General features: G+C 38.2%; 1 protein-coding gene across 5 annotated transcripts in view; it reads left to right on the top strand.

The window, feature by feature from the left end:
* Positions 1-11,200, top strand: part of URGCP (upregulator of cell proliferation) — a 93,339-nt gene that overhangs the window by 1,679 nt on the left and 80,460 nt on the right. For 3 of the 5 annotated variants that reach the window (XM_027124078.1, XM_027124076.1, XM_027124077.1), the window contains exon 2: positions 9,748-9,871. The exons of the other annotated variants lie outside the window; for them this stretch is intronic. The gene's annotated coding sequence lies outside the window, so the exon portion shown is untranslated. The remainder of the gene's footprint in view (positions 1-9,747; positions 9,872-11,200) is intronic. 5 annotated transcript variants of the gene reach the window in all.

Genomic DNA, 11,200 nt, shown 5'->3' with positions numbered 1-11,200 from the left:
ATGAAAAATTCCATTTCTCCTTCTTTTTGGTAGTCTAGAACAGAGTCTTCTAAACTTTTTACATAGATTTTTATAGTTTTTTTATGTTGAAGTAATTTTAGATGTACTGAAGTCTTGCAAATATAATAAAAGATATGAAAGTTGACAAATTGGACTTCATAAAAATGTAAAACTTTCGTGCTTCAAACAGCACCATCAAGAAAGCAAAAAGAATGAGAGAAAATACTTGCAAATCATATATTTGATAAGGATTCAGTATCCAGAATATATAAACTCCTACAAGTCCATAAAAAAGATAAACTCATTAAAAAACTAGGCAAAGGATTTGAGTAGAAATTTCTTCAAAGAAGATACAGAAATGGCCAATAAGCACATAAAACAAAAAAAGCTCAACATCCTTAGTCATTACAAAAATGCAAATCAAGGCCACAATTAGATACTACTTCATACTCTCTTAGCTATGATCAAAAGGACAGATAGTAACAAGTGTTGGTGAGGATGTGGAGAAGTTGAAACCCTCACACTTCACTGGTGGGAATATAAAATGGTGCAGCTACTTTGGAAAATAGTTTGGCAGTTCCTTAAAAAGGTAAACATAGAGTTATATGACCTGGCAATTCCATTCTTAGGTATATACCCAAGAGAAATTACAACATGTCCACACAGAAACTTGTATGCAGATATTTACAGCAACATTTTTTATGCTAGCCAAAAGGTCAAAATAACCCAGATGCTGAGTGGATAAGCCAGATGTCATACAGCCACACAGTGGAATAATTTTGGCAATAAAAAGGAATGAGGTAGTGATAATATGCTGTATCATGAATATATTCAATTTCTGGGGTTGCCATATCAAAGTACCAGAAACTGGGAGGCTTAACAGAAATTTATTGTCTCATAGTTTTGGAGGCTGGAAGTCTGAAATCAAGGTATTGGCAGGGTTGGTTTCTTCTGAGGGGTGTGAAGGAAAATCTTTTCCATGCCTATCCTCTAGCTTCTTGTAGCCTCAGGCATTCTGTGGCTTGCAGATGGTGTTCTTCCTGTGTCTTGATCTCATCTTCCCTCTAAGTGTATCTATCACTGTGTCCAAATTTCCCCTCTTTATGAGGACTCAATCATTGGATTAGGGCCCACCACAGCTAATGACCTCATCTTTACTTGACATCTGCAGAGATCCAAATTTCAAATAAAGGCACATTCACAGGTACTGGGATTAGAACTTGAACATCTTTTGGGGGTACACAATTCAACACATAACAATGGATGAACCTCGAAAACATTATGCTGAAAGAAAGAAGCTGGTTACAAAACGCTTCCATTTCCATATGATTCCATTTATGTGAAAGGTCCAGGATAGGCAACTCTAGAGACAAAGTGTATTAGTAGTTGCCTAGGGCTGAGGGAGAGCAGGATTGCTAGTGGGTAAATTATACGTCTGTAAAGTTGTTTGAAATATAACAATACTCAGAGTTCTTGTATACCCTTCATCCAGCTTTTAATGTTAGTATATTACATAACTGTAATATAATTATTTAATTGAGAAAATTAACATCTATACAATACTCTTTACTAATTTACAGACTCCATTTAAATTTCATTAGTTATCCAAACATGGATACCAAGGGGGAAAGGGGGGTGGGATGAATTGGGAGATTGGGGTCAATATACACTATGGATACTATGTATAAAATAGATAAATAATGAGAACCTATTGTATAGCACAGGGTACTCTACTCAGTGCTCTGTGGTGACCTAAATGGGAAGGAAATCCAAAAAAGAGGGGATACATGTATACATATAGCTGATTCACTTTACTATACAGTAGAAACTAACAACATTGTAAAGCAACTATACTCCAATAAAAATTTTTAAAAATAAACAAAATAGTTCAATAAAAGATGGTTCTTAAAAAAAATTATCCAAGCAATGTCTTTTTTTCTGGTTCAGGATCCAATTTAGGATCCCACGTTGTGTTGGTTTATCCTGTCGCCTTAGCCTCCTGGAATCTTAGACAATTTTTAGTCTTTCTTTGTCTTTGATGATCTTTGATGATCTTTTTTTTTTTTTTTTTGCGGTACGCGGGCCTCTCACCGTTGTGGCCTCTCCCGCCGCAGAGCACAGGCTCCGGACGCGCAGGCTCAGCGGCCATGGCTCACGCGCCCAGCCGCTTCGCGGCATGTGGGATCTTCCCGGACCAGGGCACGAACCCGAGTCCCCTGCATCGGCAGGTGGACTCTCAACCACTGCGCCACCAGGGAAGCCCCTTTGATGATCTTGACACGTGAAGAGTATGGGAAAATTATTTTGTAAGATGTCCCTCAATTTGGGTTTTCTGATTGATGAGAAATCAATCAGTTTGGGTTTTCTGATTGATGCATTTTTGGCAAGACGATTACAGACGTGATGTGCCCTTCTTGGTGCATCATATTAGAGGTACGTGAAATTGGTAAGTCATTAATGGTTAAGTCTGATCATTCTGTTAAGTTGTTTTTTAATCAGATTTCTCCATTGTAAAGTTAAAAAATTTCCTTTTTAAATTAATAAGTAGCTTGTGGGGAGAAACTTTAAGACTTTGCATTTACCTTATTTTTTAAATCAGAGTTTCATCCAGTAATTTTAGATTTCATTCTTGCTCACAGCAATTATTACTGTGGTATTTACCAAATGGTGATTTTCTATTTCCTGTTTTCTTTCTACCTTTGTTAAATGGAATTCTACTCTAAGGAAGAGCTGTCCTTTCCCCTCCATTTATTTACAGACAGTCCCTGACTTACAGTGGTTTGACTTATAATTTTTTGATTTTACGACAGTGTGAAAGCAATAGAAGTTGAGTAGAAACTGTACATTGAATTTTGAATTTTGATCTTTTCCTGAGCTAGTGATATGTAGTATGATACTGTCTTGTGATGCTGGGCAGTGGCAGTGAACCAGTCAGTCACACAGGGAGGTAAACAACCAGTACACTTAGAACCATTCTGTACCCTTACAACCATTCTAGATTTTTACTTTCAGCATAGTATTCAATAAAATACATGAGATATTCAGTAGTTTATTATAATGTAGGTTTTGTGTTAGATGACTTCGTCCAACTTTAGGCTAACGTAAGTGTTCTGAGCACATTTAAGACAGGCTTGGCTAAGCTATGATGTTCCGTAAGTTAGGTGTATTAAATGCATTTTCAACTTATGGGTTTATCAGGACATAACCCCACCATATTTTGAAGATCTGTATTTATTTATTCAATTATTTTGTTTATAACAGTATGGACTCATGGATGTTTATTCTATCAGTTTTAATCCATTAGTGTCATTTATTATGCTGCTCAAATTGTCCCAAATTTGGCCACTGAAAGCTTGTAGGGAGCCTCTAAGATGGCCTCCGACAATACCTACCTCTTAGTATTCAGGCCCTTTCTTAATCTCTCCTTGAGTGTAGGCTGGATATAGTGACATTTCTAATGAATCGAAAAGGTGATGGGATGTCACTGCTGAGATTAGGGTTAAGTAAAAGACTGGCTTCTCTCTTGAGCAGACGCTCTTGCTTTCTCATTCTCTTGTTCCCTTGCTCCTTCACTTCCTCACTGTGATGGAAACCAGCTGCCATATTGTGAGCTGCCCTGTGGAGAGGCCCCTGTGCCAAGGAACTGAGAGTGGCCTCCTAGCAATAGCTAGTGAAAAACAGGTCCTCAGCCCAACACCCCACAAGAAACTGAATCCTGCCAACACCATAGTAATGAGCTTGGAAATTCATCCTTCCTTATTTAAGCCTTGGGATGATCCTGGCTGACAGCTTGACTGCAACCCCATGAAAAACCTTGAGCCAAGGGAATCTGTATTAGTTTGCTAGGACTACCATATGTACCACAGGCTGGGTGCCTTAAACAGCAGAAATTTATTTTCTCACAGATCTGGAGGTCAGAAGTCCAAGATCAAGGTTCTGGCTGACTTGGTTTCCAGTGAGGGCTTTCTTCCTGGTGTGTAGATGGCCTCCTTCTCACTATATATTTACATGGTCTTTCCTTGGTGCATGTACATAGGGATTGGGGCTGCATGGGGAGAACCCTAGTTCTCTGGTGTGCCTTACAAGGACACTAGCCCTATTGGATCAAAGCCCAACGTTATGACCTCATTTAACCTTAATTACTTCCTTAGAGGCCCCATCTCCAAATACAGCCACACTCAGGGGTAGGGCTTCAAAATATGAATTTGGGGGGGGAATAAACAAGGACCAGGAAAGAGGCAACTTAGCAAGACAGAAAACTTACAGACAATAGCTGCTTTACTGCAGCCAGACACCATGGACCAAAATGGGCCCTCATCCCCCTCAGCAAAGGTTAAGTGGGGAACCTAGACTTCCATGATTGTCTTGCTGGGATGATTTCAGAAAAGACCAAGAGAAGCTGGGATTGTCATGGCCACCCAATAATAATGAGACCTTTCCTCCTTCATAGTGTTCATGAAAGTCATGAACATGTAGGGAGCAGTTACAAGGCACTCTCCCCTCTTCCCTCCATAGCCCATGGCTCGTATTAGGGTTCTCCTGAGAAACTAGAGGGAGGTGGGAAGAAGAGATGAACCAGGAACACTAAGGGCAAGAGAAGATTGATATCAGCTCAAGCATTTGCGGTTGAGCTTTTGTTCTGTTCAGGCTCTCAATAGATTGGATGATACCCACCCACTTTGGAGAGGACCATCAGCTTTACTCAGTCCACCAATTCAAATGCCAACCTCTTCTGGAAACACTCTCACAGCACATCCAGAAATAATCTTTACAATCAAGGCATTCTATAGCCCAGTCAAACTGACATATAAAATTAATCATCATACCCTCCCAGCCAGGGTGATGGAATTTCACCCCCACTTGGCAGAATTGAGGTGGGGTCTTCCCTTCTGTGCTAATGTGATGTGAGAGGAGCCTGTAAAACAGAAGATTTAAATAGGATCTGAGTCTCAATGCAGTAATCAAAATGTCCAGGTACAACTGAAAATCACTCATTATGCCAAGAACCAAGACTATCTTAACTTGAGAAAGACAAGATAATCGTCAGACACCAAACCAGAAATGACACAGAGATGGGCATTTTCTGACAAAGGTTTTAAAGCAGGCATGATAAAAACACTTTAATTAAAAAATTCTGAAAATGCTTGAAACAAAAAACTAGAAAGTCTCAGCAAAGAAATACAAAATATAAAGAGGAACCAAGTGGAAATTTTAAAACTGAATATTACAATAAAGGAAATAGTAAACTCACCAGAAGGATTCAGCAGCAGAGTGGAAATGATAGGGAAAGGATTGGTGAAAGTAAAGATAAAACAATAGAAATTAACCAACAGAGAAAAATAGATTGGAAAAAAAAAAGTGAATAGAGGCTCAGGGACCTATGGTAGTATAACAAATGATCTAATATTTATCTCATCTGCATCCCAGAGGGAGAGGAGAAAGAGGGTGGGGTTGAAAACATATTTGAATAAATAATGACTGAAAAAAAATTTGGCAAAAGACATAAAACTACAGATTCAAGAAGCTGAGCTAACCCAAAATAGGATGCACCCCCAAAAATACCATGCCAAGATACATCATAGTCAAAATTCTGAAAACTAAAGACGAAAAATCTTGAAAGCAGAAAGAAAAAAATAATACTTTACCTATAAGTAAAAAACAATTTGAATTACAGCAAGTTTCTTATCAGAAACTAAAGAGGCCAGAAGGAAGGGGCATCACATTTCCAAGTGCTGAAAACAACTATAACTAAGAATTCTATATGCAGTGAAAATATTCTTCAGGAATAAAGTGTATAGATATCAAGACATTCTCAGATGAAGGAAAACTAGAAGGGTTTGTCACCAGTAGATCCACCCTATATTTTTTAAAAAGGGCTGAAGGAGGTTCTTGAACTGGAAAGGAAATGATAAAAGAAGAATTCTTGAAACATCAGGAAAGGAGATAGAACAATAGAAAGAGTAAAAATATTACTTAATACAATGGAATTTTTTCTCTTCTTAAGTTTTCTAAATTACATTTGGTGATTGAAGCAAAAATTGTAACATTGTCTATGGATCTCAAAGCATGTAGGGGAAATATTTAGGACAATTGTATTATAAATGACAGAGGGTAAAGGAACTGAAAGGATTGAAAGGTTTTTACACTTCACTCAAACTGGTGAAATCTTGACACCAGAGGACTATGAAAAGTTATGTGTGCATAATATAATACAACTAAATGTCTATACAAAGAGATACATTCAAAAGCACTATTGATAAAGCAAAATGGAATTCTAAAAGAAAAAAAGGTACAAGTAACCCAAAGGAAGGCAGAAGAAGAAAACAGAGGAAAGAAACAAAATGAAACAAAAAACCCCACTGAAGTCCTAGCATATCAATAATTACATTACATGTAAATGTCTGAATATACCAACTAAAAGAGAAGAACAGAGTAGATAAAAAACAAAACCCTACTATATGCTCCCCACAAGAAACTCAGTTCAAAATTAATGGTATAGGTAGTAAAGTAAAAAGATGGCAAAAGATATGCAATGCAAACATTAATCAGAAAAAAGCTGTAGTGGCTACATTAATGTCAGATAAAGTAGACTCTAGAGCAAAGAAAATTACTAGGGTCAGAGAGGGGCATTTCATAATACTAAAAGGGTCAGGCTATCAAGAAGACATGGCAATCCTAAATTTGTATGTACCAAACAACAGAGCTGCAAAATACTTAAAGCAAAAACGGACAGAACTGAGAGGAGAAATTGACCAACCCATGATTATAGTTGGAGACTTCAATGCCCCTCTTTCAATAATTGACTGAACTATGTGGAAAATCAGCAAGGTTACATAATAACTCAACAGTACCATAAATTAACAGGATGCAGCAGGCACACACACACACCACTTCACCCAACAACAGCAGAATACACATTCTTTTCAAGTTCCCGTGGGTAGTTTACCAAGATAGACCACTTACCATGATAGAGCCATAAAACAAACTTCAACATGTTTAAAATAAGTGAAATCATACTGTGTGTGTTCTCACCACAAATGAACCAAGCTAAAAATCGGTAACAGAAAGATAACAGGAAAATCTCTAGTTGGAAACAAGTTGCTAAATAATCTTTGAGTCAAAGAGGAACTCTCAAGGGAAATAAAAACAACACGTTGAACTAAATGAAAATGAAATTAAAACATACCAAGACAAGTGGGCTATAACTAAAGTAGTGCTAGAGAAAAATTTATAGCACCAAATTCTTACATTAGAAAAAAGGGAAAGTCTCAAGAAAATCATGTAAGCTCTCACTTTAGGATCCTATCTGGTGCAGAAGTAGGGAAATAATGAAATTGAAAGTAGAAAAACAATAGAGAAAGTAAGCAAAAGATGGTTCTTTGAAAAGATCAATAATATTGCCAAGTGACACAAATTAGCAATATCAGAAATGAAGTGGGATACCACTACAAATCTTGTAGATCTCAAAGAAGTAATAAGGAAATATAAATAATTTTACATACATAAATTTGACAACTAACGTGAAATGGACTAATTCCTCAAAAATCATCCAATATGGAATATAAATTTTTTATAGTTCTATAAATATTAAAGAAATTGAGTTTTTAATTTAAAACCTCCCAAGAAGGGACTTCCCTGGCGGTCCAGTGGTTAAGACTCCATGCTTCCAATGCAAGGGGCGTGTATTCAATCCCTGGTCAGGGAACTAAGACCCCACATGCCATGCAGTGTGGCCAAATAAATAAATAAATAAAATAGAAATAAAACATAAAAACTCCAAAGAAAGAATCAGATGTTTTCAGCAGAGAATTCTACCAAACATTAAAAGAAGAAGCAATTTTACACATTATCTACCAGAAAGCAGAAAAGGAGAAATTCCCCAACTCATTTTGTGAGGCCAGTGTTATCCTGATACCAAAACCATACAAAGACCATTCAAGAAAGGAAAACTGCAGATTAATATCTCTCATGAATACAGATGCAAAAATTCCTCAATGAAACATTAATAAGTAGAATTCAGCAATATATAAAAAGAGTTTTGGGATTCTGGGAAGACAGAGTAGGAAGTGCCGGGAACCTTGTCTTCTTTCCTGGACAGTTATACTGGCAGAATCTGCTTGATATAGCTATGTTGGAACTCTGAAGTCTATTCAGACTTGCAACTTCAAGGAGAAGGCTTGAACGGGAAATTGCAGTTAATTTTGGTCAATTTCAGCAATTGCTACCCATCCCCCAACCTCAGCTCTGAGACAGTCAGTTGTGCATTTGTACCAGGAGCATCTTACATGCAGCTTGCTGACCCAAGGTGGGCAATAAGGACCCTGTCCTCCAAATATCAGGGACCTGTTTTCTGATTGTTGATTGCTGCTTCTGATAATGGAAGTACAGACAGAACTGGGCAGTCATTGCTGCACCACCCCTCCCATTGTTGCAAGCCCCAAGCCCTACAGCTGAAACAACTTCTAGGAGATTTAAAGAGCTGACACTTTTCTCTCCATCTTTATTTATCTTTTCTCCTTATTTGGGGAGCCAGACATTTAAGGACTAGGACATTCAAAAGCAACCCATGTACAGATCACCATACATGTCTAAGGAAAAACACAGACTCAGACCTGATAAGACCTTAAGTTTATATCTCAGGCTTATCCCTGGGAGAGAGAGCATAAAACAATAAAAATGCCAATAAAGTAAACAAAAATGAAAGGAAACGCTTGAGAAATGGAACAATCTGATTTCCAGACTTACTACATTGTTAGATTCAAATATTAAATTTTCAGGGAAAAAAATTATAAGGTGTGCAAAGAAACAGGAAAAAAATTTTTTCCATGCAAAGAAAAAAAATCAACAGAAACTGGTGAGAAAGGCCATATGGCAGACCCAATAGAAAAAGAATTAAAAAAAACCTGTCTTAAAAGACGCTCAAAAAACTAAAGGAATACATGGAGAAAGTCAAGATAATGATGTATGAACAAAATGGAACTATGAATAAAGAGAAAGTATAAGAGCACACTAAAAAGAGATTCTGGAGCTGAAAAGTACAATAACTTGAATGAAAAACTCACTAGATCCCAGTCAAAAGCAGATGTGAGTAGGAGAAGAAAGAATCAGTGAACAAGAAGATAAAACAATTGAAATTGTCAAGTCTGCAGAACAGAAAGAATAAAGATTGAAGGAAAGTGAACAAAGCCCAAGGAACCTGTGGAACATCTTCAAGAGTATCAACATGCATTGTGGGAGTCCCAGAAGAAGAGAGAGACAGACAGGAGCAAAGGGATTATTTGAAGAAATAATGCCTTAAAACTTCCCAAATTTGAAGAAAGACATGAACATAAACACTCAAGAACCTTAATGAACGCCTAATAAGATGAATTCAAAGAAGGTCACACTGAGACATAGAAACTGTTGAAAGCAAAAGAAAATCTTGAAAGCAGCAAGAGAGAAGTGATTCATCACATAGAAGTGATCTTCAGTAAGATTATCAGCAGATTTCTCACTTGAAACTTTGGAGGCCAGAGGTCAGTGGGCTGGTATATTCAAAGTGCCAAAAGAAAACCACCAAAAAGTGTCAATCAAGAATCCTAAATCTGCCCCAAACTGTCCTTAGAAGGGAGGGAGAAATTAAACCAAAAGCTAGCACAAGGAATAAATAATAAAGATTAGAACAGAGATGATGAATGAAATATAAATTAGAAAAATGGCAGGGAAAATGAATGAAAACAAAACTTTTGTTTGTTTGTTTTTAAAAAGGAGGCTTCTGGGAAGATGGTGGAGCCAGAAACACCAGGAATCTGTCTACCCAACTAGGCAAAAATTGCACCAGCAGAATCATCTGATGTAACTGTTTTGGACTTCTGGAGTCTGTTGAACACAGGTAACTTTTAGGGGAACCCTTGGATGGTAAATTTCTGTCAATAATCAGCACTTGGCACAGTAGCAGCTACCAATTCCCAACACACAATCTGTGTGACTGTGTTCCTGGAGCAACTTGCACCCAGCTTGTGAAAGTCAGGGTGGGCAACAAGTACCTTTTCTTTCAAATATCAGGGATCTGTTATATGATTGTTGATTGCTGCTTCTGATCACAGAGGTGCAGACAAATAGAGCTAGAGGGGAGCCATTGTTGTTGCACCTCCTCCCATTATTGCAAGCCCCTACCCCATCTGGCTCAAGTGTCTTTCAAGATATTTAAAGGCCAGCACTCTTCATCCCCCCTTCATTTTTTGCTTTTCCTCTTTTGGGAGACAGACATTAAAGGCTAGACTATTAAAAAACAACTGCATATATGGGTAAAATTAGAAAGTGATTACGCATGCCTAAGAAGAGTCTCAGAAAAGACATAAGCCCTTAACTTTACACCTTAGGCTGATTCTCAGGACAGAGACAGCCTATGGCAATCAAAAACAGCAACAACAGCAAACCCTGGGGAAGGGGGAAGAATCTGATTTCCAGAGCTACCACATTATTAGATTCAAATGTCCAGTATTCAACAAAAACATTACAAGGCATACAAAAAAACAGGAAAGTGTGGCCCATTCAAAGGAAAAAAATATATCAACAAAATATGTCCCTGAAAAGAGTTTATGGAAGGAGAGGAGGCAAGATGGTAGAGTAGAAGGATGTGAGCTCACCACTTCTTATGGAAACAGCGGAATCACAACTAACTGCTGAAAAACCACTGACCAAAAAAAAAAAAAAAAAAAAAAAAAATGCTGGAACCTACCAAAAAAGATAGGATACCCTAAATCCTAAATCCAAATGCAAAGAAGAAGCCACAAAGAGATGGTAAGACAGGTGCAATCACCATAAAATCAAATCCCATACACACTGGGTGGAAAACAGTTATACCACAGCAGTTCTCCTACAGGAGTGAAAGTTCAGAGCGTCATGTTGGGCTCCTCAGCTTGGGGGCCTGGGAATGGGAGGAAGAGCCCCCAGAGAGTCTGGCATTGAAAGTCACCACAGCACTGGGGGAAAGAGAAACTCCACTCTTGGAGGGTGTACACAGGGTCTCATGTGCACCAGGACCCAGGGAAAAAAGCGGTGACCTCATAAGCGACTGGGCCACACTTAGCTGCTATTGTTGGAGGGTACCCTGCAGAGGTAGGAGGCAACTGTGACTCACTGTGGGGAAAGGGACACTGGTGGCGGTGGCTGTGGCAAGTGCTCATTGGCGTGGGCCCTCTAGGAGGGTGCCATGTTC

The sequence above is a fragment of the Aethalodelphis obliquidens genome, unplaced genomic scaffold (genome assembly GCF_003676395.1).
Source record: "Aethalodelphis obliquidens isolate GAN/ISIS:26980383/991018 unplaced genomic scaffold, ASM367639v1 scaffold27, whole genome shotgun sequence".
Taxonomy (NCBI): domain Eukaryota; kingdom Metazoa; phylum Chordata; class Mammalia; order Artiodactyla; family Delphinidae; genus Aethalodelphis; species Aethalodelphis obliquidens.
Note: the sequence above shows the minus strand (reverse complement) of the source record. Positions and strands in the feature narration are given on the sequence as shown.